The sequence below is a fragment of the Gorilla gorilla genome, chromosome 7, assembly GCF_029281585.2.
Source record: "Gorilla gorilla gorilla isolate KB3781 chromosome 7, NHGRI_mGorGor1-v2.1_pri, whole genome shotgun sequence".
NCBI lineage: Eukaryota > Metazoa > Chordata > Mammalia > Primates > Hominidae > Gorilla > Gorilla gorilla.
The window spans coordinates 124,566,068-124,593,932 of NC_073231.2; the positions used below are offsets into that span (position 1 = coordinate 124,566,068).

The 27,865-nt window shown below is 39.9% G+C and overlaps 1 long non-coding RNA gene across 5 annotated transcripts in view; it reads left to right on the forward strand.

The window, feature by feature from the left end:
• The window catches only part of LOC109027953 (uncharacterized), a 285,826-nt gene that overhangs the window by 79,621 nt on the left and 178,340 nt on the right, over positions 1-27,865 (forward strand). For all 5 annotated transcript variants that reach the window (XR_002006997.3, XR_008668114.2, XR_008668115.2 and 2 more), the window contains 2 exons: positions 25,232-25,342; positions 26,650-26,781. This is a non-coding gene — a long non-coding RNA (uncharacterized lncRNA). The remainder of the gene's footprint in view (positions 1-25,231; positions 25,343-26,649; positions 26,782-27,865) is intronic.

Consider the following 27,865-nt stretch of genomic DNA (forward strand, 5'->3'; position numbering starts at 1 on the left):
CATATGGGCAGGCTGATAAGAAAGCCTGAATGTTGCCTCCTCTGGCACTGGCAGGAAGTCCAAGCTACATCAGCCCTAGCCTTATCCTCAAACCACCCAAGCCAGTCTCTTTTTCTTTTTTTATTTTTATTTTTATTATACTTTAAGTTTTAGGGTACATGTGCACCACGTGCAGGTTTGTTACATATGTATACATGTGCCATGTTTGTGTGCTGCACCCAGTAACTCATCATTTAACATTAGATATATCTCCTAATGCTATCCCTCCCCCCTCCTTCCACCCCACAACAGGCCCCAGTGTGTGATGTTCCCCTTCCCGTGTCCATGTGTTATTGTTCAATTCCCACCTATGAGTGAGAACATACGGTGTTTCGTTTTTTTGTCCTTGCGATAGTTTGCTGAGAATGATGGTTTCCAGCTTCATCCATGTCCCTACAAAGGACATGAACTCATCATTTTTTATGGCTGCATAGTATTCCACGGTGTATATGTGCCACATTTTCTTAATCCAGTCTATCATTGTTGGACATTTGGGTTGGTTGCAAGTCTTTGCTATTGTGAATAGTGCCACAATAAACATAAGTGTGCATGTGTCTTTATAGCAGCGTGATTTATAATCCTTTGGGTATATACCCAGTAATGGGATTGCTGGGTCAAATGGTATTTCTAGTTCTAGATCCCTGAGGAATCGCCACACTGACTTCCACAAGGGTTGAACTTTTTTACAGTCCCACCAACAGTGTAAAAGTGTTCCTATTTCTCCACATCCTCTCCAGCACCTGTTGTTTCCTGACTTTTTAATGATCGCCATTCTAACTGGTGTGAGATGGTATCTCATTGTGGTTTTGATTTGCATTTCTCTGATGGCCAGTGATGGTAAGCATTTTTTCATGTGTCTGTTGGCTGCATAAATGTCTTCTTTTGAGAAGTGTCTGTTCATGTCCTTCGCCCACTTTTTGATGGGGTTGTTTGTTTTTTTCTTTTAAATTTGTTTGAGTTCATTGTAGATTCTGGATATTAGCCCTTTGTCAGATGAGTAGATTGCAAAAATTTTCTCCAATTCTGTAGGTTGCCTGTTCACTCTGATGGCAGTTTATTTTGCCGTCCCCATCAAGCTACCAATGACTTTCTTCACAGAATTGGAAAAAACTACTTTAAAGTTCATATGGAACCAAAAAAGAGCCTGCATTGCCAAGTCAATCCTAAGCCAAAAGAACAAAGCTGGAGGCATCACGCTACCCAACTTCAAACTATACTACAAGGCGATAGTAACCAAAACAGCATGGTACTGGTACCAAAACAGAGATATAGACTGATGGAACGGAACAGAGCCCTCAGAAATAATGCCACATATTGACAACCATCTGATCTTTGACAAACGTGACAAAAACAAGAAATGGGGAAATGATTCCCTATTTAATAAATGGTGCTGGGAAAACTGGCTAGCCATACTTAGAAAGCTGAAACTGGATCCCTTCCTTACACCTTATACAAAAATGAATTCAAGATGGAATAAAGACTTAAATGTTAGACCTAAAACCATAAAAACCCTAGAAGAAAACCTAGGCAATACCATTCAGGACATAGGCCTGGGCAAGGACTTCATGTCTAAAACACCAAAAGCAGTGGCAACAAAAGCCAAAATTGACAAATGGAATCTAATTAAACTAAAGAGCTTCTGCACAGCCAGTCTCTTGCTCTCCCCAGAAAACCTCATTATGTGGGTAAGACCTTTTCATAACCTCTTGATGCATGTGTAGTGTCATCAGTCTCAGCATTTGAACCAAATTTTGGGTTCATGTGGGCCCATCCTACCTCTGTGTGTGACCACTATAGAGTTGGTAGATCCAAAGAAAGTGGAGCAGTTGTCACCCCAGTCATGCCAACATGCCAACGATCGGCAACAATGTATGTGAGCTACGGAAGGACTGATGCTTCACTGCTGCCCTCCAAGTCTCTCCTAAGAGAGACTTGCAGGCCTACTCTAACTAGAAACATACAAGAAAGGAATTTTGAGAAATGTAGATCAGCGAGGACACACATTACAAAGCCACTATAGTTCATTTTTGATTTCATCATTTTTCTTGACATATATAATCATTTAATAACTGACATAATGCAACACATAATTTATAGTCGTCAGCATCTCCTCTTATTCCATTAAATAAGATACTATTAAAGCACTTAGTAGATTTCCATTGCAAAAGTCCATGAGACCAGGCATCTGCCTTCCATTTTCAAAGCATTTTTTTCGTTGGATGTGTAAATACATTTCTTACATTCTCATTCATCACCTTTTTTTGTTTTTTTTTTGAGATGGAGTCTCACTCTGGCACCCCAGCTGGAGGGCAGTGGCACAATCTCAGCTCACTGCAACCCTCTCCTTCAGGGTTCAAGCTGTTCCCCTGACTCAGCCTACCAAGTAGCCGGGATTACAAGCATGCACCATTATGCCCAGCTAATTTTTGTACTTTTAGTAGAGACAGGGTTTTGTCATGTTGACCAGGCTGGTCTCGAACTTCTGACCTCAAGTGGTCTGCCTCCCTGGGCCTCCCAAAGTGCTGGGATTACAGGCATGAGCCACCACACCCAGCCCATCCCTTTTTGACTTGGCCTTTGGTTCTCCTTTTGCCTTCTTCTGTGGTTTTCTGGTATAAGACTTGGTGTATTTGGGGTTTTATTTTAAATAATCCAGGTCTATTCATTTTCTCCAAGTACATTTCAAGAGCAAAACTAAAATCTTAGAAAAGGGAAACTAATGGCTGGGTGCGGTGGCTCACACCTGTAATCCCAGCACTTTGGGAGGCCGAGACGGACAGATCATGAGGTCAGGAGTTCAAGACCAGCCTGGCCAACAAAGTGAAACCCAGTATCTACTAATGATACAAAACATTAGCCAGGCCTGGTGGCATGCACCTGTAATCCCAGCTACTCAGGAGGCTGAGGCAAAAGAATCACTTGAACCCCATAGCCAGAGGTTGTAGTGAACCGAGATTGCACCATTGCAATCAGCGTGGATGACAGAGCGAGACTCCATCTCAAAAAAAAAAAAAAAAAGGAAAAGGGAAACTAATGCATAGAGGGTTTAATGAAACATTGGCAGGAAAATAATCTCTTTGTTTTGCTGTTATAAACAGGAGGCATGTTGAACAATATAGGGAAATACAAATGTTTATTTGTTAGGATCTCTCTGTGATGCCGGCTGAGTCCCAGGAAAACACACTCGGAGATCGACATGGAGGGCTTTTGTTAGGGAGTGCTCTTGGGATCAACCTGTGAAAGGGAGGAAAAGAAGTAGGATTGTGCAGAGAAAGAAGCTGGGCTGAGATGCAGTCCAGTGGAAACCTCAGTCATTCCTATGGGGAGTTCTGAAGATGGCATGACCCTTGGGTCCCTAGTTGGAATGAAAGGGCTGGTCCTTTACAGGCCTGTGTTAATCAGTCATTGGATGTGGGCTGTTCTGGGACTGGGACAAGGTGTGTGACCTTGGATGAGTGGCTTCCTTCAAGATAAGGTAATCTCTGGATGGTGCTGATAGCTGAGAACTAATAACTTCATTTTGATGAGAAATCTTGATGGTGTGTCACTGTGACCCACATATTCTGAAAAAAAGGTGCTTATAGAAGGGTAATTTTCTATGAATGCTGTTTTGCTATCCTATTATGGAATATTCTCTATTAACTCAGTATTCAATATCTATACTATTAGTGGTTAAGGGGATAAGATCATAATAAAATGTGTCCTTAATACTTTTTTTATGACTCTCACGGTCAATTACACACTTCCTATGTCTTTATATCAGAGTCTTACAGCCATGTCAGTATGCCACCTCAAAAATGTTGAAAAAACTGATGAGTTTTGTAGAGTTTGCTCAGGGGGAATGAGCATTTTCTGCCCTCTCCTAGCCCTCCTTCTCATCCTGTCAGGTTCACCTGAGCTAAGTGGATCTCCGGAGTCTAACATGGAGAAGATAAAAATAACTCAAATCGTCTTCCCTCTGCCCATCCACCTTGAACCTGTTCTCTTCTCTGCTCTGTGCCCTGCAAAGCTGATCCTTGAGGTCGACATTTTTCACCTCCCTTTCTGGCTGGCTTCTCATTGGGTTAAACCAATGGGAGGCAAGAAGAAAGAAATTGGCTTGTTGAAGGAGAAAAAGGTTGGAGAGTTTCTTCCCTGCTGTCTCCATGTGTCAGTGATGCTTCTTCAGCAGTAGCAGTGTCCTGTGGTAACAACCCCAGCCAGGTAGTCCCTCTTCCAGGTTCCCAGCTCTCACTGGGCTCCAGTTACACTAGTTGAACTCTTTCGGTGCTGACCTAGGGTGGGAAGCATTAGCACATGGGCCATTACAGGGCGTGCCCAGATGGGCAATTTTATTCTTCCATTAAAAAAAAAGATCAATAGCTTTGTTACTATACATAGTTTCCAGGAGATCTGTCCCTAGAAATTCCATTACATTTGGATGTCACTCGGGATCAAAGCAACACCTGCAAGTTTTTATGTTATACCACACACTCATCTTCCCTTAATTGCTATCTACCATTTAAGGCTGATAGCAATAAATCCATACGCAGTGTGAAAGGGTGGCTGTGAATCCTGAGGCAACAGTTTATCATCATTAGCAGAGGTGATAAGGCAGGTACCTAGAAAACTTGGAAGGTCTCCTGCAAAATTAGCAAGAATGCCTGCCAAGCTCAGGCACTCTGACTTCTGCACACCTTTCTCTAGGCTGCCTGTGGCCAATTCTCTCCAAGTTTGTGCAGGTCATATCCTCCTTCCCTGCAGGCAGTTTTCTTTACCACTGTTTGTTTCATCGTAGCAGATGTTATTATTTAGTGACAGTGTGAATTATTAGGAAGAACATATTTTATAAGTGATGTGATTCCCTTCTCTCTTTCCATAACAGAGAAACCAGTACTATGTTTCTAAATTTCTGAGTACTCTTGAACTAGTAGAGCCAGGAAATCTTAAGGGTTGGGTCCATCCAGGAGGATTAATTGTGGATTCCTCAGTGGAGAAGGGAAAGGATGGGCAGAGTGCATGGACAGGCAGAGTTAGAGGCAGTGTCAGAGTGACTGCTGAGACAGAGAATGAGGTTAAGGTGGCAGAGACCAAGCCCTGTTCTGCACCAGTGGGGAGAAGGAAGCTGTAAAACTGGTGTCTGGAAATAACTCCTATGAGATGCATCCCTGGGCTTGTCCAGGGCAGCTGTGGTTGGGAAGATGGACTTTAATATTGAGCAAGCCAAAAATATTCAAACAAGGGTCACAATGTGGACTAATATTTTAAATATTCTTTTATAGTTTAATTTATTTCAATAGTTTTGGGGGAACAGGTGGTTTTGGGTTACGTGGATAAGTTCTTTAGTGGTGATGTCTGAGATTTTGGTGTACGCTGTACCCAATGTGTAATCTTTTATCCCTCATTCCCCTCACCCCTCTCCCACCTTCCCCTCGAGTCCTCAAATTCCTTTATGTCATTCTTATGCCTCTGTATCTTCACAGCTTAGCTCCCACTTATAAGTGAAAACATACGATATTTGGTTTTCCATTCCTGAGTTGTTTCAGTTAGAATAATGGTCTCCAACTCCATCCAGGTTGCTGTGAATGACATTTTGTTCATTTTTAAGGCTGAGTGGTATTTTCTCTATCCACTCGTTAGTTGATGGGCATTTAGGCTGATTCCACATTTTTGAAATTGTGAATTGTGCTGCTATAAGCATGTGTGTGCAGATGTCTTTTGAATATAGTGACTTCTTTTCCTCTGGGTAGATACCCAGTGGTGGAATTGCTGGATCGAATGGTAGTTCTACTTTCAGTTTTTTAAAGGCATCTCCACACTGTTTTCCATAGTAGTTATACTAGTTTACATTCCCATCAGCAGTGTAAAAGTGTTCCCTCTTCTCCACATCCACTTCAACATCGAGTATTTTTTGTTTTTTTAATTATGTCCATTCTTGCAGGCATAAGGTGGTATTTTTAAATTTGCATTTGCCTGATAGTGGTGAGCATTTTTTCATATGTTTTTTGGCCATTTGTATATCTTCTTTTGATAATTGTCTATTCATGTTCTTTCCCCACTTTTAAATGAGATTATTTTGAGGTTTTTTTTTTTTTGCTGATTTGTTTGAGTTCCTTATAGATTTTGGATATTAGTCCTCTGTGGGATGCACAGTTTGTGAAGATTTCCTCCCACTCTGTGGGTTATCTGTTTACTCAGCTGATTATTTCTTTTGCTGTGCAGAACTTTTTAATTTAATCAGGTCCCATCTATTTTTGTTTTTGTTGCATTTACTTTTGGGTTTTTGGTCCTGAACTCTCTGTCTAAGCCAATGTCTAGAAGAGTTTTTCTGATGTTGTCTTCTAGAGTTTCTATGGTTTCAGGTCTTAGATTTAAGTCTTTGATCCATCTTGAGTTGATTTTTGTGTAAGGTGAGAGATGCGGATCTGGTTTCATTCTCCTACATGTGGCTAGCCAATTATCCCAGCACCGTTTGTTGAATAGGGTGTCCTTTTCCTGCTTTATGTTTTTGTGTTGTTGAAGATCAGTTGGCTGTAAGCATTTGGCTTTATCTCTGGGTTATCTATTCTGTTCCATTGGTCTACGTGCCTATTTTTATACCAGCACCATGCTGTTTTGGTAACTTTAGCTCATGGATGGGTAGAATCAATATTGTGAAAATGACCATACTGCCAAAAGAATCTACAGATTCAATGCAATTTCCATCAAAATACCATCATCATTCTTCACAGAACTAGAAAAAACAATCCTAAAACTTATATGTAACCAAAAAAGAGCCCACATAGCCAAAGCAAGACTAAGCAAAAAGAATATATCTGGGGCATCATATTGCCTAACTTCAAACAATGTAGACTAATTTTAAGCAGCCATTTACTTACTTATTTTAATGTGCATATGGAATATATATACTCTTTACATGTTAAAACTGGTTGAATGGCTATTCCTTTTTTTCTACTAATTAAATGAATTTGAAGAACATGTCAAGAAAATAATAATATTGTATAGATAGTACCTAGATGCGTAAATTCCTAAAGTAGAGGAATATCAAGTATTGTAATGGAAAAAGTTAGAGGAGGCCACAACCATCAAGACCTGGCCCCTCTTCCAGTATTTCTGCCACAAATTTTCAGGATGTTTCTATCAGTATAATCCCATGAAGGAAGTGAATGGAGCCAGACATTTACCGAAATTGAATTTCTCTGCAACCAGAAGAATGGAGACTTAGACTAGGTATAATTTGATTTAGAAAAATAAAGGGAGGTGAGCTAAGTATTCTACTTGTTCTCCTATCAATTTGCTCTCTACTCTCTCAGACTTCCTCTGTGCCCTGCAAAATTCCAACAGGCTGTTTTGCCCTCCAGCTTTAATTGGGTTTGCTCAGGGCTGGGATTAGGGTAAAAGGAATGAGGACCCCAGGGTACTGCCATGGCCTCTTTAAACTGTATGTCTAGTTCTGGTCCTGTATTCACCAATAGGAGACAGGATAGAAAAGAATGATGTTGGGGTATTAATTCCCCAGCTTCCTCTCTGCCGGATTACTGGGGGTTTGTTGCTTTCTTCCACTGAGGCAATGGTTTCTATCAGCACATTTCTCCATACAGTTCTTCTTCCAGGTCCACCAACCTTGTCCTTATTATTTCTCTCAGTGTGTGTGTATGGTGTAGGGAAAGGGATGGCTAGTGAAGGCAGGGGAGGAACCTGGTTGTTACAGCTGGCTCCCTGCTGTTACTAGACCTAGGGTACCATACCATTCCTTGTTATTGCCCTGGGGGACTCCACCATTCCTTGTTCCACACTGCAGTGCAACACTAGTCCTTTTAGGAGACTAAATCCTGCCCACAACTCTATAAATATTCCCTTTATTAAAACCTCCCATTTACTTGCTTGACTTTACTATCTGTTTCTTGCTGGAACGAAAAGGGATATAGCACATAACATGTCTTGATCCCTGGAGCTATGATCTAAAATTCAACTCTTTTACATTTAAGAAATGAAGTAATTTTCTTATTGCCTGTTTTCCTATGAGTTTGCTGGTTCTAGAGTGGACAGGGCCATTATCTGTTGTCACCAGTGTGTCTGTAGGGCCTAAAAGCTTAGTATATGCTTGTTGACTAATTTACTATCAACAAAATCTATGTCACAATTTCCCTATATAAGAACAAAGAACAAGGAATATTGTATACTTGTCTGTTAGAATAAAATCTTGCAACAGAGAAATAGGCTGAGAAAAGAGTGGCGAATTTATTCTCTGTCTCTGCCTCTATAATATATCATTAATTTCTCTAAATTCTTTAATGTTTTCTTAGTAATTTTTGGCTCCAAAATCCCTATTTGGTGGATAAGGTAAAACAAATTTCAGTAAGCAAACTTCACAGGGGGGTGGAAGAGGCATCATAAGTACACCACATGCTCATTCTTCTTAATTGCCCGATCTTCCATCTGTTGGTCTGAGATAATATTGATAAAGGAATTAAAGATGCCACACCATCTCCTGAATCAAATGAGAACAGTCGTTCTTAAGTTACAGAATATGACATTTTAATGTTTTGCAACATGAAGAGGAAAGAGCATTTAGTTTATTTTCATGTGGCTAATTTGAAGCTAGATTAGATCATCTAGTTAACTCATAGGTTCTTAACTTTTAAGGCCAAATATTGTGTAGCATCTCATTTTCACAGTGGCGGTTGCTGCTGTTAATAATTGAATCAACTAGGAATTTAACCTTGAATACCAAACACAAAATCTCTAAACCAAAAGCTAGAAGTAACACAATTTGGGGAATAGAGCCATGCTTAAATAAGAGGCAGCATTGTGTTGCCTCAAAATAGGCATAGCTTTGATGCTTGAATATTTTAATATATTTTTCTATATGGATAATGTTGTTCTCTAAAAATCTTGTTACTTTCTCATATTATGGAGCAGAAAGAATGGTGGAAAATCTCAAAAACAAATAAAGCAACGCTCGTAGTCAGTACTTGAATACTGACTCAAGTACTCTGAATCTCAAGACAGGACCCAGTGACATTTTGGAATTGGATGGATCTAGCTTGTCTAGACCAAGAGGTGGGTCTAGCTTGTCTCTGGTGGTTCTAGCTTGTCTAAGAAGGGAATTCTTTGAACCACTCAATCAGATTTAGAGTTGGTATTAAGCAATAATAAGCTACTGTAGTTTGCCACTATAATTCAGACTATATGACCAGAAATGAAATGGGACAAATAAATTACATCAGTGGCTTACAATTTTAAGACTTCTGAAGATTTTAGTATTAAAAGCCTAGGGTAGTAAGATGTGAATTACAGTTTTCTTTTTATGTAAGCATGGAAACACCTGAAAAATACACAGCCTCTGAATGGACATTTGATTTGAAATTTATACAATACCACAATTCTGTTTACCAAACTCAAGTTTCAGTTCAAGCTCAGATATTGGCAGATAGCCTTCAGAAGGTCACCAGGCCACTCAGAAGTCTGAGGGTTTCATACTTTGGTTAATTTTCACCCCCTCTGTCCCTTGCCCGTCAGCACCCTTAATCTTACTTTAGCGTTATCTGTTTTTCTTTACCTAAAATTGTAAAGAGTATCATTTAACTGAGTTCAGACTAATTGGGAATGAATATGCAACACATTTTAGTCCAACTTGATTATCCCGTAGGTATCCTAGGAAGATTGTTCTTGAATCTGTGCGTTTCCTGCATGCTAGTTTCATGTATCTTTTAATGACATCTTGATTACTGCCATTATTATTTTATGTTTATAAAATGCCCTGAAATATGTCTTTAGCTCATCTCCAGTTCTTTATAGTTTAAAAAGCCCGACTATCTTCTTTAACAACCTCTTCAGTTTCAAGCCCAATCATTTGAAGAGATCTACCTTTCACAGATTGGAAAAATAAGATTTTGAAGTGGTGTTTACAGCCCATGTAGACTAGAACAAGAATAGTTAAAAAGGTAAGCATGAGAGGCCTTTTCAGCTGAGTAGCACCAGTTTGAAAGTGAACATCAGTATTTCTACTTTAAGTATGTTAGGTTGTGTTGGTTATATGGCTTTGGGAACAGGGGAAAGGTTTTGAAAAGATAAATCAGAGGAGATCATACAGGAAGACTTTTATTCTGCAGAAAAAAAGTATCTGAGTATTATATTTTTTCCCCCAGAAACTTCTTTCTTGCTAAAGACTATGGAATCAAAATCCACAGCAACTCCCAGCATGTTAAGAGAAGAGACCAGAATTTCAGTGACATTTTAGGATTAGGATAGATTAATGTCATCTCTGTGTCCCAAGAGTCAGAACATATTGATAAAACGGTGATCAGGATGCCGTTATAAAATGACATCCTGTGTAAGTCAGTGTGGCTACTCACAGAAGATCCCCAACATGGATTGGTGAGTCCATTGGAAAAAGGAAAGCAGTGTACTTTGTGGCTGGTGGTTCTGCAGTCAAAGGCATAGTTTCCTGGACAAACATGAAGCCTAAACTGTATTCACAATGAAAAATGGCAAAAGAGAAAGCCCAGATTTAAAAGGTAGAAGGGAATTTATTGACACAAGAGAAGGATATTCAAGTGCAAGTAGAATGAAAGAAACTTCGCTGAGTTGAGATCAATGAATTTCAAAGAAGGTTAGATGAAAAAGTGTGCAGTGGTTTGGATTACAAAGAGCAAAAGTGGCCTTCACTTGGCAAAAACACAAGAAAGATAGTAGAAAGGGCCAGGTTTGGGGAGGAAAATTGTGTTTGTCCTAACAAGAGTCAACAAAACCAGGGGAAGACAGACAAACAGCAATAAACCCAGTCTTAGAGAAAATCCTCCCAGTAAGATCACAAGAACAGTGAAGACCAGGGTAGAGGTTTACAGACTGAAGGAAAATACTTATGTCTGTCAGTGAGAGATTAAACAAGAACGTATCCCAAGGGAAGGGCATGGTGCAATGAATCTGTAAAATACCTGACTTACAAGTATAAGCCTTTGTCCTATGTCTGACCCACAGGTAGCTTCTATTTGTTCTGCTCTGTATTTAAAAATGTATTAATTAGGTGATGAGATTTTAAAACCAAAAATATTTCACATAGATCAAGATTTCTGGCACCTGAAAAAGAAGGATTTGGGAAATCCATTGCAAATTTCTACATAGCAACAAGTACACGAAACTGAGTGGCAGCTGCTGTCTTTAGATAGAACACACCCTTCACCAATTCACCAAATAAATGCCCCGTCTCAGGCCTACTTCACTCCCTTATCTTAGCCATTTGGCTTCTTAGCCATTTGAGTTGGTGAAGGGCACTCTGGCTTGAAGTGACTGTAACAAAGTTTGTATATCATTTGTCTAGAATAATTTGTGTGTGTATGTGTGCGCATTCATTCTTTGATCATTTCACAAACATTTACCAAGCACCTACTATGTACTGAGCTGAATTCATTGGGAAAGCTAAAGATAGCAGTCCTAGGCTTTGCTCTCAAAGAGCATAGCCTCTGGAGGAACTATGCCACATGCACACCCATCACTTATGTACAAGGCGTAACGTGATGTAAATGCAGACCTGTGGGAACTTGGAGCAGGGCGACATCACTTTAATCTGAGGGAACTTCAAAGAAGGCTTTACTAAACAGGACACATTTTTTTTTTTTAATTAGTGGGTTTATTTTTAAATGCTGTAGAGATTTCAGATCTTCATACAGGTAGTGGTTAATGCAGAAACATCTGATCCTGGGTAAACTCCATTGATAAAATTATGATACCCAGGCAAGACAATTCTTGATTGAATTGGTCAGAACTCTAGTTGCAGAGTGGTTCAGTTTACCTTGACTTCAGCAAACATATGTTTACACAGAAAGTAAATATATCCAGAGTTGCCGAATGTCCTTTTATTTATTTATTTATTTTGAGATGGAGTCTCACTCTGTTGCCCAGGCTGGAGTGCAGTGGTGTGATCTCAGCTCACTGCAACCTCTGCCTCCTGGGTTCAAGCAGTTCTCCTGCCTCAGCCTCCCAAGTAGCTGGGAATATAGGCGTGCACACCACACCTGGCTAATTTTTATATTTTTAGTAGAGACGGGGGGAGTTTCACCATGTTGGCCAGGCTGGTCTCGAACTCCTGACCTCAAGTGATGATTGCATCCTTTTAATATGCTGCTTTTAAAAATCTTGTTTAGGGTTCATTTACAACCTAGTGAGACAATATCACTTTGAGTGTGGAAACTTCTTTCCTTTTTAGATTGCGTTCTTTAACAGGGATGACAGTTGCTCATAAAATGCTCAACTGTTTTGCTTTGTTAATGGCAGCTAGGAAAAAAACCACAGGACCCCCAGCAGGTTTATTTCAAAGCTACACCAAGACCACTTTCTCTAGTCTTATTTAGGCTCATCTCTAACTCAATATTTTCTTTTGCTCTTCTCTTTTTCTGCACAATCAGGCATGGGTTTGCAAAACATGCCTCCCAGGGTAGGAGAGGTGATGTCTAGAATGCGAAATCCCAGATAATCCCACATCCTGTCACTATATTTTCAAATTATTTAATAGTAACAGAACTGTTTTCCTGCTTTTATTTGACTTGGGGCAATTTAAAAATGATCATGCACTTCTGAAAATACCTGGGTTTAGGGAGGACAAGCAACAGCTCTACCCCCTCCTCCCCCCATGCCTGTGGCAGAGTTTAGGTACTGAACCTAGACACAGTGTCAGACCCTTCAGAACATGGCACTTTAGCAATCATCAGAGTGGCTACTTGAGTCTAGATAAAGATGCTGATCTTCCCTGCCCAGGTGATGCAGGGGAAAGGCAGCCAGAGAATGGATGGTTCCTCTGAGTAGGTTCATTTATTAAATCTACCATGTGCTGTGCATTGGCCGGGCATTTCCCCCAAGTTCTCCCTTAATTCCTATCCATCTCTATGAGACAGTTTTATCATTCTCATTTTAAAGCTCATGAACTATCTGGGTTCAAATCTAAATCTGTCTGCCTCCAAGGTTGAGGACATTTTATTTTGTAAGGCAGAATCATCCACGTACAAGGCTGTCTCCCCACCAGATTATGAACAGCTATGGTGCACAGAAAAGCATTTATTCCATTCCTAGTAGGCATTAACAGAAAATCATGAATTGAAGGGAACCCCAAAGTCACTTCTCCCCCTTTAATGTTCTTATTTCTGGTGGGGAGCTCCCTGCTCCATTTCAGCAGCAGTAGCACATTTCAGTTTTGTCATTTATTGAGAGCTGACTCCGAGGCAGGTGCTTAGATCTTGGCAATGAGATGAGACACGGGGCAGTAGGGCAGTGACCTCTGTCTCCCCAGCGCCTCCTGCAGGGCTGACACACAGCAGGTCCTCAGTGCTTGTCTGTTACAAGGCTGAACAACGGAATGCTTCTCCAGTAGATGGCTCTCCCATTCCCATAGTGAGGGGATATTTGCAAGGAATTGCCCCTCTCCCTGTCCTCACTGCAGAAGACAGTCCTCCTTCTCTTTAAAAATGTGTACTTTTTTTTTCTGATCCTAGAAGTAATATATGCTTATTATAGAATTATCGAACATTTTGGAGAAATTTGAATTATGAAAAATTAAAGAAATAAAAAATAGTCATACATTTAGTTTGCTGCTAGAAAATAACAAAGAATATCTATCTAAATGTAAGTACATGGAAGACATTCATGATATCCTTTTGAATGAAGAAAATAAAGTTTTAGCACACTAAATGTGTTCTAAATATGACTCAATTTTCCTAAAATAAATAAATGTAAATCCTCCTAGGAAAACATCAAAAAGAACGCATACCGATTCAATCTTGTGTTAAGTCAGTCAGTGACGAAGAGTGAAACACGTGAGGGGCTTTATTTTTGTTTTACATGTTCATAGATTGTTTTAATTTTAACTATTATGTTCTACTTTTTTAGTTACAAAATATTTTTTAAATTATAAATTTATAATTAAACAAAACAATAACCAGTGTTAATATTTTGTTATCTTCCGACATTTCTTTTTAAAACATCTGTATCAAACCATAGGAAGCATTTGATTTTCATTTGTTTTGTTTTGTTTTTGAGACAGGGTTTTACTCTGACATCATGGCTGGAGTGCAGTGGCACTGAGTTTTGTTTCAAGTTTTTTCACTTAATATATCTTGAGAACTTTCACAAGTCATTAAAAGTTTATTAGAAATATTACTTTTAATTGCTTGGTGTTTCATCATTTGAGGATTCCATAGTTTAGCTATCCCTCAGGTATAGAACGTTCAAACTATTTCCACGTTTTCTCAATAATAAAAAATGCTTCCACAGATAGCCTTGGACAGAATTTGTATGCATCTCTATTTTGCTACATCATATTTCCACAAGCAGAATGGTTGAGTCAAAGAATATGAAGATGTGTGATACACTGTGCTGTGGACCTTCATGGCTGGGCCTACCAAGCTTAGTGACCCCAGATTTGGTGTTACAGCAGACACACTGGATGAAGTACCTGCAGACTGTTGTGATAAAATTCCTATAGCACTGGGTGTGTGTGAGTTCCATCCCTTACTTGGTGATCTGGCCTTAGGCAGCAATGCTATCCTGGGGGAGAGGAAAAGGTTGCATCAAAAACCTAGAAATATGTCCTTCCTAGTAGTGTGGTTGAGTGTACACAGAGAAAGTCTCTTTGGCTCCTGCTCTCCATGATCTGGCAGGACATATTTTTGCCAATCTCATCATAATTAGGCTTCTGTTAGACTATACATTGTCCAATTTATTTGAGAAAGATTCAAAGTTTTATCAACATGGATTTGTCATGAAAAAACAACTTTGCAGCTGGGCGCAGTGGCTCACGCCTGTAATCCCAGCACTTTGGGAAGCCGAGGGAAGTGGATCGCTTGAGGTCAGGAGCTTGAGACCATGCTGGCCAACATGGCAAAACCCCATCTCTACTAAAAATACAAAAAAAATTAGCCAGGCGTGGTGGTGTGTGCCTATAATCCCAGCTACTCGGGAGGCTGAGGCAGCAGAATCGCTTGAACCCAGGAAATGGAGATTGCAGTGAGCCCAGATTGCAACGCTGCACTCCAGCCTTGGTAACAGAGTGAGTGAGACTATGTCTCAAAAAAAAAGAAAAAAAAAGGAAAAAAAGCAACTTTGCCATTTGATGAGAGTATTATTTATTATTTCCACATTTGGGTTCTTTATGAGGTAAAGTTTTGTTCATATGCTTATTGATAATTTGTATTTTTGAGAGTAGAGTATGTTATCTATTTTTTCACTGAAGGTTTTTCTTATTGCTTTATAAGAACTAATTGCCTGGGCGCGGTGGCTCACGCCTGTAATCCCAGCACTTCGGGAGACTGAGGCGGGCGGATCACAAGGTCAGGAGATCGAGACCATCCTGGCTAACACGGTGAAACCCCGTCTCTACTAAAAATACAAAAAATTAGCTGGGCATGGTGGCGGGTGCCTGTCCCAGCTACTTGGGAGGCTGAGGCAGGAGAATGGCATGAACTCGGGAGGCGGAGCTTGCAATGAGCCGAGATGGCGCCACTGCAGTCCAGCCTGGGCGACAGTGTCAGACTCAGTCTTAAAAACAAAAAACAAAACAAAACAAAAAACCCAAAAAAACCTAAGTATACAGATACTTATCTTTTGTCTATCTTAAATATTGCAAATATTTGCTCTGTTGTTTATTTGCCTATTCATTTTATTTATAATGTTTCATGGTATATAAAAATTTAAATTTCATGTAACAAATTCTGTTAACATTTTCCTTTGCACTTTCTGCTTTTATGCTTATAAAGGCTTTCTCTAATGATATCCACTAAATAATCAATTATCTCTGGGTCTTATTTATTTTTTTACATTTTACACTTTGATCCATTTGGATTTCATTCTGATGTATGCGTGACGCATGTATCTGACTTGATATATTTTTCCCAAAATAATTCAGCTTCTCACTTCCAGCCCCTACTCTACATTGCCCTTAGAGTTGCATCAGAAATGGAGATAATTCATTAAAAAGGAAGAAGTAATCAAGGAAGACCACCTCTCCTAGGGCTCACCATGCTGGAGAAGGGGCGTCCACCTTGCTTTTGTCATTCAAAGAGGCACTGAAAACACACCATCGAGTTTTCTGAAAGAAAAGCTTTTCGGGCTGCCTGGAGTCCTCATTAATTCTAGACCATAACAGTGGTACTTATCTCCTTTATGCTGCTGACTATTATTTTTCCTGGTATAGGATGTGATTTTTTTTCTTTTGTTTTAATTCCCATGTCACCCATGATGCTCTTCAAAAGAGGTGGATGAAATTGACTTCCAGCTTCCCCTATGCCCTGGAATAGAAGCAATGCTTTCATGATAAATTGCACAGAAAAAAAAAAAGGCAGCTGGAGTTGCTTGTACCAAAATGAGAGTGGCTTTTGGCTCTGCTTCAGTGACTTTATTTCACATTTCTTTCTGAACTCTCAGAGAAAAGTGATAATGAGAGTTTAATCTCTAGACTTATGCCATCAGCTTTTTATTTTCCTTGGAATGTTTTAAATCCTACAGGGCCTCAATTTCAGCCACTAGACACAGCACTTTCATGGTAGCTCTTCCCTGGGGTGGAAATAATCAGAGGGTAAAAATCCTAGGTTTGCCATATTTTTCAGCTGCAATCTGGTATATTTTTATTATTTTGAAAAGACTAGGGGCACACACACAAAAGCTTAGTGGGGAGTGAGATGAAGGATGGAAAGCAGCTATTCTACAATTTGCTGGAACTCAGCTACTGTTATGAGCTAATACTCAACACCCTTATGGATGCTGATACTCTGATCTTTCCACTTTTCTGAACTTTCCTCTCTTCTTTGCTGTGTTGGCTTGGGATGTACATCATGGAGTATGTCATTAGACTTTATCCAAATTGTTTGTGTGTTGATGTTGAACCCATGAGAACTAAGAATTCCTTCATTGGAATCCTTCCTGGGGTAGGTAAAGCATAGTGTGGCTAGAGGGAGTGGTGGGTTCCAGTAATAGTGCTTTTCTAACATTTTTTAAAGCAGGAAAATTATTTTTTTGAAAGTCTTATGAAAATTACACTTTTATTTACTACATGACACTTGGGATACAGATGATATCATACTTACATATTTGTTTCAACAGATCAAATCTGGCTCCAGGCCTCTCCCTGACAATATTAAAAAGATCGTCTGAGTCTTTTATGTCTGGCAAGGCATGGGTCATTAGTGCACAATAGTTCCTGTGGCCCTGGCTCCCCACCGTGGTTTCATGATCCATCAAGACAAGATGGCTCCACTTTTCCATCTCTGCCACGAAGTGTCTTTGCTGAAGTTACCGAGGCTCTGTGCTTAACACCAAGTCCTTATAAGTGCCCATGTTGCCAGGCCTTTTGAGGACCGGCTTGCCTCAGAGAGATTCCATTTTGTGTAGGGCATTTAGCATCATTATTTTATTTAAGTTCAGGAGATTCACTCTTTCAGAAGCCTTGGAGCTTCCCTTCCTAATTGTCAGGATGCACCATCTCCCTGTTTCTCCTCTTTAGGTCATTCAACTTACTTTCATCATGTGCTAGAGCTTTGAACTTTAAGTGTCTCTTTAGGAGTTATCATTAGGGAATTCTTCTGCTCCTGGCTGTTGAAGAGGTGGGTGGAGGAAGCAACAGTGCAAGCTCTTTTGACTCTGCAACCTGGAATGTAGACCTAAGGATTAGGGCCCGTCACTCTTTTGAGGTGTGGGGGTGTTACATTTTTTGTTCTTTCATAGGAGATTATCTAAGAGAAAAGAAAGTACCATTCTTTAATCTTTTAATAAGCAGTCTTATTACATTACATTTTCAGCAAATCACCATGATATATGTGGCCTACTGATATGCAAAATAGACAGAATTGGAGATGATGTGATGGATGTGGATGGTGGCAAGAAGCCCTCCTCAAACCCAGCATCCCCCTGACGTTCGATGGCTCCTCAAATACCTTGAGGGGTCCTGGTGGGGAGGAGGCAGTTGTGGTATCTATAGATCTCCATCTAGAAACCATTTAAAATTGGTATTTCTGATAACATCTCTTCATATCCACACACATTTATTATGACAGTTTGACCTAAGAATGTAAACATGGCTAAAGAGGAACAGCTCCAATACCAAGCTGGCCAACTTTGGTGCCCTCTGTAACAGAACTGTGGAATATTTGAGAGAAGATTCCTGTGAGGCATCCACTTTCTAAATAACATTCTCAAAGAATAAGGAAATCCTCTTAGGCATTTTAGTTTTTCTTAACAGAAACACATCATTTCTATGATGTTCTTACTTTCCACCAGGCTGAGTTTATGTAAAATAACTGAAATTGAAAGAGAACATGCTTACTATGTGCCAGGCACTTTTTCAAATACATCCCATATAGTATTTATTTATTTTTAGTCACAAATACTTAAAAGTGCCAGAAATTTTGTATTATTATTATTATTATTATACTTTAAGTTTTAGGGTACATGTGCACAATGTGCAGGTTAGTTACATATGTATACATGTGCCATGCTGGTGTGCTGCACCCACTAACTCGTCATCTAGCATTAGGTATATCTCCCAATGCTATCCCTCCCCTCTCCCCGCACCCCACAACAGTCTTCAGAGTGTGATGTTCCCCTTCCTGTGTCCATGTGTTCTCATTGTTCAATTCCCACCTATGAGTGAGAATATGTGGTGTTTGGTTTTTTGTTCTTGCGATAGTTTGCTGAGAATGATGATTTCCAATTTCATCCATGTCCCTACAAAGGACATGAACTCATCATTTTTTATGGCTGCATAGTATTCCATGGTGTATATGTGCCACATTTTCTTAATCCAGTCTATCATTGTTGGACATTTGGGTTGGTTCCAAGTCTTTGCTATTGTGAATAGTGCCACAATAAACATACGTGTGCATGTGTCTTTATAGCAGCATGATTTATAGTCCTTTGGGTATATACCCAGTAATGGGACAGCTGGGTCAGATGGTATTTCTAGTTCTAGATCCCTGAGGAATTGCCACACTGACTTCCACAATGGTTGAACTAGTTTACAGTCCCACCAACAGTGTAAAAGTGTTCCTCTTTCTCCACATCCTCTCCAGCACCTGTTGTTTCCTGACTTTTTAATGATCACCATTCTAACTGGTGTGAGATGATATCTCATAGTGGTTTTGATTTGCATTTCTCTGATGGCCAGTGATGATGAGCATTTTTTTCATGTGTTTTTTGGCTGCATAAATGTCTTCTTTTGAGAAGTGTCTGTTCATGTCCTTCACCCACTTTTTGATGGGGTTGTTTGTTTTTTTCTTGTAAATTTGTTTGAGTTCATTGTAGATTCTGGATATTAGCCCTTTGTCAGATGAGTAGGTTGTGAAAATTTTCTCCCATTTTGTAGGTTGCCTGTTCACTCTGATGGTAATTTCCTTTGCTGTGCAGAAGCTCTTTAGTTTAATTAGATCCCATTTGTCAATTTTGGCTTTTGTTGCCATTGCTTTTGGTGTTTTAGACATGAAGTCCTTGCCCATGCCTATGTCCTGAATGGTAATGCCTGGGTTTTCTTCTAGGGTTTTTATGGTTTTAGGTCTAACGTTTAAGTCTTTAATCCATCTTGAATTGATTTTTGTATAAGGTGTAAGGAAGGGATCCAGTTTCAGCGTTCTACATATGGCTAGCCAGTTTTCTCAGCACCATTTATTAAATAGGGAATCCTTTCCCCATTGCTTGTTTTTTTCAGGTTCGTCAAAGATCAGATAGTTGTAGATATGCGGCATTATTTCTGAGGGCTCTGTTCTGTTCCATTGATCTATATCTCTGTTTTGGTACCAGTACCATGCTGTTTTGGTTACTGTAGCCTTGTAGTATAGTTTGAAGTCAGGTCGTTTGATGCCTCCAGCTTTGTTCTTTCGGCTTAGGATTGACTTGGCGATGCGGGCTCTTTTTCGGTTCCATATGAATTTTAAAGTAGTTTTTTCCAATTCTGTGAAGAAAGTCATTGGTAGTCTGATGGGAATGGCATTGAATCTATAAATTACCTTGGGCAGTATGGCCATTTTCACGATATTGATTCTTCCTACCCATGAGCATGGAATGTTCTTCCATTTGTTTGTATCCTCTTTTATTTCCTTGAGCAGTGGTTTGTAGTTCTCCTTGAAGAGGTCCTTCACATCCCTTGTAAGTTGGATTCTCAGGTATTTTATTCTGTTTGAAGCAATTGTGAATGGGAGTTCACTCATGATTTGGCTCTCTGTTTGTCTGTTGTTGGTGTATAAGAATGCTTGTGATTTTTGTACATTGATTTTGTATCCTGAGACTTTGCTGAAGTTGCTTATCAGCTTAAGGAGATTTTGGGCTGAGACAATGGGGTTTTCTAGATATACAATCATGTCATCAGCAAACAGGGACAATTTGACTTCCTCTTTTCCTAATTGAATACCCTTTATTTCCTTCTCCTGCCTAAATGCCCTGGCCAGAACTTCCAACACTATGTTGAATAGGAATGGTGAGAGAGGGCATCCCTGTCTTGTGCCAGTTTTCAAAGGGAAGGCTTCCAGTTTTTGCCCATTCAGTATGATATTGGCTGTGGGTTTGTAATAGATAGCTCTTATTATTTTGAAATATGTCCCATCAGTACCTAATTTATTGAGAGTTTTTAGCATGAAGGGTTGTTGAATTTTGTCAAAGGCCTTTTCTGCATCTATTGAGATAATCATGTGGTTTTTGTCTTTGGTTCTGTTTATATGCTGGATTACATTTATTGATTTGTGTGTATTGAACCAGCCTTGCATCCCAGGGATGAAGCCCACTTGATCATGGTGGATAAGCTTTTTGATGTGCTGCTGTATTCGGTTTGCCAGTATTTTATTGAGGATTTTTGCATCAGTGTTCATCAAGGATATTGGTCTAAAATTCTCTTTTTTTGTTGTGTCTCTGCCCGGCTTTGGTATCAGGATGATGCTGGCCTCATAAAATGAGTTAGGGAGGATTCCCTCTTTTTCTATTGATTGGAATAGTTTCAGAAGGAATGGTACCAGTTCCTCCTTGTACCTCTGGTAGAATTCAGCTGTGAATCCATCTGGTCCTGGACTCTTTTTGGTTGGTAAGCTATTGATTATTGCCACAATTTCAGCTCCTGTTATTGGTCTATTCAGAGATTCAACTTCTTCCTGGTTTAGTCTTGGGAGAGTGTATGTGTCCAGGAATTTATCCATTTCTTCTAGATTTTCTAGTTTATTTGCGTAGAGGTATTTGTAGTATTCTCTGATGGTAGTTTGTATTTCTGTGGGATCGGTGGTGATATCCACTTTATCACTTTTTATTGCTTCTATTTGATTCTTCTCTCTTTTTTTCTTCATTAGTCTTGCTAGCGGTCTATCAATTTTGTTGATCCTTTCAAAAATCCAGCTCCTGGATTCATTAATTTTTTGAAGGGTTGTTTGTGTCTCTATTTCCTTCAATTCTCCTCTGATTTTAGTTATTTCTTGCCTTCTGCTAGCTTTTGAATGTGTTTGCTCTTGCTTTTCTAGTTCTTTTAATTTTGATGTTAGGGTGTCAATTTTGGATCTTTCCTGCTTTCTCTTGTGGGCATTTAGTGCTATAAATTTCCCTCTACATACTGCTTTGAATGCATCCCAGAGATTCTGGTATGTTGTGTCTTTGTTCTCGTTGGTTTCAAAGAACATCTTTATTTCTGCCTTCATTTTGTTATGTACCCAGTAGTCATTCAGGAGCAGGTTGTTGAGTTTCCATGTAATTGAGCGGTTTTGAGTAAGATTATCCATCCCGAGTTCTAGTTTGATTGCACTGTGGTCTGAGAGATAGTTTGTTATAATTTCTGTTCTTTTACATTTGCTGAGGAGAGCTTTACTTCCAACTATGTGGTCAATTTTGGAGTAGGTATGGTGTGGTGCTGAAAAAAATGTATATTCTGTTGATTTGGGGTAGAGAGTTCTGTAGATGTCTATTAGGTCCGCTTGGTGCAGAGCTGAGTTCAATTCCTGGGTATCCTTGTTGACTTTCTGTCTCGTTGATCTGTCTAATGTTGACAGTGGGGTGTTAAAGTCTCCCATTATTATTGTGTGGGAGTCTAAGTCTCTTTGTAGGTCACTCAGGACTTGCTTTATGAATCTGGGTGCTCCTGTATTGGGTGCATATATAATTAGGATAGTTAGCTCTTCTTGTTGAATTGATCCCTTTACCATTATGTAATTGCCTTCTTTGTCTCTTTTGATCTTTGTTGGTTTAAAGTCTGTTTTATCAGATACTAGGATTGCAACCCCTGCCTGTTTTTGTTTTCCGTTTGCTTGGTAGATCTTCCTCTATCCTTTTATTTTGAGCCTATGTGTGTCTCTGCACATGAGATGGGTTTCCTGAATACAGCACACTGATGAGTCTTGACTCTCTATCCAATTTGCCAGTCTGTGTCTTTTAATTGGAGCATTTAGTCCATTTACATTTCAAGTTAATATTGTTATGTGTGAATTTGATCCTGTGATTATGATGTTAGCTGGTTATTTTGCTCGTTAGTTGATGCAGTTTCTTCCTAGTCTTGATGGCCTTTACATTTTGGCATGATTTTGCAGCAGCTGGTACCGGTTGTTCCTTTCCATGTTTAGCACTTCCTTCAGGAGCTCTTTTAGGGCAGACCTGGTGGTGACAAAATCTCTCAGCATTTGCTTGTCTGTAAGGGATTTTATTTCTCCTTTACTTATGAAGCTTAGTTTAGCTGGATATGAAATTCTGGGTTGAAAATTCTTTTCTTTAAGAATGTTGAATATTGGCCCCCACTCTCTTCTGGCTCATAGAGTTTCTGCGGAGAGATCCACTGTTAGTCTGATGGGCTTCCCTTTGTGGGTAACCCAACCTTTCTCTCTGGCTTCCCTTAACATTTTTTCCTTCATTTCAACTTTGGTGAATCTGACAAATATGTGTCTTGGAGTTGCTCTTCTCGAGGAGTATCTTTGTGGCGTTCTCTGTATTTCCTGAATGTGAATGTTGGCCTGCCTTGCTAGATTGGGGAAGTTCTCCTGTATAATATCCTGCAGAGTGTTTTCCAACTTGGTTCCATTCTCCCCATCACTTTCAGGTACACCAATCAGTCGTAGATTTGGTCTTTTCACATTGTCCCATATTTCTTGGAGGCTTTGTTCGTTTCTTTTTTTTCTTTTTTCTCTAAACTTCCCTTCTCGCTTCATTTCATTCATTTCATCTTCCATCGCTGATACCCTTTCTTCCAGTTGATCGCATCGGCTCCTGAGGCTTCTGCATTCTTCCTGTAGTTCTCGAGCCTTGGCTTTCAGCTCCATCAGCTCCTTTAAGCACTTCTCTGTATTGGTTATTCTAGTTATACATTCTTCTATTTTTTTTTTCAAAGTTTTCAACTTCTTTGCCTTTGGTTTGAATGTCCTCCTGTAGCTCGGAGTAATTTTATCATCTGAAGCCTTCTTCTCTCAGCTCGTCAAAATCATTCTCCGTCCAGCTTTGTTCTGTTGCTGGTGAGGAACTGCATTCCTTTGGAGGAGGAGAGGCACTCTGCTTTTTAGAGTTTGAGTTTTTCTGCTCTGTTTTTTCCCCATCTTTGTGGTTTTATGTACTTTTGGTCTTTGATGATGGTGATGTACAGATGGGTTTTTGGTGTGGATGTCCTTTCTGTTTGTTAGTTTTCCTTCTAACAGACAGGACCCTCAGCTGCAGGTCTGTTGGAGTTTGCTAGAGGTCCACTCCAGACCCTGTTTGCCTGGGTATCAGCAGCGGTGTCTGCAGAACAGTGGTTTTTTGTGAACCGCGAATGCTGCTGTCTGATGTTTCCTCTGGAAGTTTTGTCTCAGAGGAGTACCTGGCCGTGTGAGGTGTCAGTTTGCCCCTACTTGGGGGGTGCCTCCCAGTTAGGCTGCTCGGGGGTCAGGGACCCACTTGAGGCAGCAGTCTGCCCGTTCTCAGATCTCCAGCTGCGTGCTGAGAGAACCACTGCTCTCTTCAAAGCTGTCAGACAGGGACATTTAAGTCTGCAGAGGTTACTGCTGTCTTTTTGTTTGTCTGTGCCCTGCCCCCAGAGGTGGAGTCTACAGAGGCAGGCAGGCCTCCTTGAGCTGTGGTGGGCTCCACCCAATTGGAGCTTCCCAGCTGCTTCGTTTACCTAAGCAAGCCTAGGCAATGGTGGGCGCCCCTCCCCCAGCCTCGCTGCTGCCTTGCAGTTTGATCTCAGACTGCTGTGCTAGCAATCAGTGAGACTCCGTGGGTGTAGGACCCTCCAAGCCAGGTGCGGGATATAATCTCCTGGTGCACAGTTTTTTAAGCCCCTTGGAAAAGGGCAGTATTCGGGTGGGAGTGACCCGATTTTCCAGGTGCCCTCTGTCACCCCTTTCTTTGACTAGGAAAGGGAACTCCCTGACCCCTTGCACTTCCCGAGTGAGGCAATGCCTTGCCCTGCTTTGGCTCGTGCACGGTGCAAGCACCCACTGACCTGCGCCCACTGTCTGTCACTCCCTAGTGAGATGAACCCGGTAACTTAGATGGAAATGCAGAAATCACCCGTCTTCTGCGCCGCTCCCGCTGCGAGCTGTAGACCGGAGCTGTTCCTATTCGGCCATCTTGGCTCCTCCCGCCAGAAATTTTTCTAAGAATTCAATGGATATTAACTCATGCACTCTTGCAAAAAACCTTCACATAGGTAATCTTTTTATCACCTCCATTTTCCAGGTGAGAAAATTAAGGCACAAAAAGTTAAAGAGAATTGTCCAGAGTCACATAGTTAACCAGTGGCAGGCTTCAGGTTTGCACAGTGATAGTCTGGTCCCAGAGTTAAGGTTCTTTACTTCTACTTCTGTTACCCATGAACAATGCAGCTCATTTAATCATCCCTAGGAGGAAAGTAATATATCTCCATTTCACAGATGATGACACTGAGGTCCAATGCATTTACGTATTTGCTTGAAATCATACCACTGCTAAAAGGAAGAATATGAATTCACATTCAGTTATTCAGGGTCCAAAGCCTGTCTTAATAGCAGCAATTGAATCTTTAAGGGATACATTTGCCAATGTCACACTGCTGCTAAAGGCAGAGCCTAAAAGCACGCTTGGATCTGTCATCCAAATCAGTGTGTTTATACTTCAATGAATAGACAATAAATTATGAGTTTAAATGTTTTGGGAAATTGCTTAAAATATTTCCCATTTATATGTAATAAAATAACAACTAACAAAAGCTAGAATTTACTATGTTCTATTATTGCTATTAATGTATGTGTACTTTCTAATTTATTAGGATAATACACAGACTTCTCATGAAAATCAACCAACATATAGAAGAATATATAGAATAAAGCAAAAATCATCAGAAACTCCACAGTCTTGGATGACCATAGTTGATATTCTGGTGAGTATTTTTACATTTACTTTCTCTACACATTTAATGCATGTACCATATGTGCAATTATACAATTTTAGGAAAATGGAATCTTACTATAGATATTATTTGCAACTTGCTTTTATCCATTCATTCCTTCATTCAAAATACTTATTCAGAGCTTAACATTTATCAAATGATATGCTTGAAACAATATGTTGTGTTCACTTTTCTACTTCAATGAACAGAAATATCAATCTTTTCATGGGTAATAAGCTGCAGTAGTCAGGATAGGCAAGGTTATTCTGTAGTAACAAATTAACCCTTTCAACTCAGTGGCTTAATGAAAAAAGAATTACTTCTTGCTTACACAGTTGGCTGTGGGTCCAGTGTTCCTAAATGGTGACTCTCAGATCCATGCCTCTTCCATCTTATGGTTCTCATCTCGGTGAGGGACTTCTGGTCACTGCAGCAGGGGGAAAGTGCTGGAACATTACACAAAGGCGTTCCACGGCCTTGGTCTAAAAGTAAACCTGAAACGCTTTGTTCCTGGTCCTCTGACCAGAAGTAGTCACATGGTGCCACCTAACTTCAGGAAGCCTGGGATATATAATCTTCTGTGTGCCTCAGGGAAGGCGAAGAGAACCAGAAATTGGTAATGTCTCCCACCTGAGAATTCTTCTGTGGAATGTTTCATTTATTTAGCTAATTTTCTCTGGATTCATAGTTACTATTGTTTCTGTTTTATGAACAACACTGTGATGAACATCCTTCCACATGTATTACATACTCTCATCCATTAATTTCTCAGTTTAAATTCCTGGAGAAGAAATCAATAAGTCAAAAGTATATTTAAAATATTAATATAGGTTCTGGACCTAGACTGCTCATCCCTGCTCTTCTCCCATGTAACACAGGGGCTTAAAGCCCAGAAAGTATGTTTCCCAGACTCCTTTGGGTTAAAGTTCAGTTTAGAATCTGCTAATGGGAGGCACTCCTGTGAGATGGAGAAGGAAAAGCTATTATTCTCTGGCAACAACTTAGGGCTGACACATGGGGCAACTCAAACATGAAGTTTTCCAATCGCATCTGGGCATCCTCATGAGAACTATACACATCAGCACTACCATCAGTGAGGTCATCTGTGTCTCCAGGTGCTCTCTGGAGAATCACCTATTTCAGTGTTGCAGGGAGCTGAGATATAACTGGTGACCACCTTGTAATCTTGCACTGCTGGATTTCTTGAAAGGAGCCTTCCCAATCTACATTCCTCCAGACTCCCAGCTGTTGTGTAAACCTCAGTGTAAATACTCAGTATCATTCCTCTTCTTTCCTAGAATGGCTTCTGTTCCGATTGAACCTTGACTGATGTAGCACCTATCACCAAATTGCTGTTCAGGAAATATGTCCTAAAGAAACTCCCAACAACAGCAATACATCAGAGTGGCACCTCTTTACACTGGTTCTTGGTAGGTACTGTCAATATTTTTCAACTTTGGCAAAGTAATACTCAAAACAAAAAAAAATTAGTAGTGGTTTATATTTGCATTTCTTGAGTTCAAAATATTTATTATATTTTACTAGTTGTTTTTTCTTCTTTTGTAAATTGTATATTGATGTCTTTGATTATCATGCCTCCTCTTTTGATTAACAAACTTTCCTAAATACTCTCCTCTTCGGTACTACTTTTATTTGGCACTAGTTTGCCCCTCTTATATTCCAAGGGTAATCATTTGTTTCAGTATATTAGGTCTGGGGAAGAAAGATCATTTGCATGTGAACAAATGACTAAGTCACCAAGTGGGAGACTGCAGCCTGTTAGGGTAATTCCTTCTCTCTGCACCAAAGAGGACAAACACTTTTAAGTATGAAGAGCATGTTAAGGCAGATTATTTTGAATAAAAATAATTTGTAAGGCTTTCTTAATGGTATTTGGTTCTCATTTTCCCCTTTGGTTTCCCCTTTCACTAATGATCCTCTTTTGGTGCGAGCCTGTGACACATCACATCCTTTAAAGAAGAAAAGAAAATTTCTACAGATGAAAGTGTTTGCAGGGAGTGGGTTTATGCTATACTGCTTCTGAGACTCTGAAAGAGAGACTACCATCAGAAAGAGTTATATTTTCCTTTTGAACCTGAGAGATGAAAAAACAGCAGCAAAAGTAAACTTTAAGCAAAGGAATTGAGGGAAAAATGCCAGATAGCTTTGGTCAAATGGTCATAATTTGCCAAGAATTAAAACTGGAAGAGAAGATTAACACTTTGAGGGTGGTTTAGACCCAGGAATGGAAATGAAGACTTACAAATCTATTTGATTGGTGATGGCCCTGAAGAGTTGGGCTGAGATAGATTCTGAGGCAAAGTCCATGTTTAATTAGAAAGTGTGCTGTGGTCACTTAATGGTGGCTGCCACAGTTCGGGAAGCTGAGGGAGAAAAACAGATGCCACAAATTTATCATTCTCTGGTTTAGGATGTGGGTCTCAACTGGAGCTAAGAAATGATATTTTCTAAGATGAAATTGCATAAACGTGAACATTCCCTAATGTCCTAGAA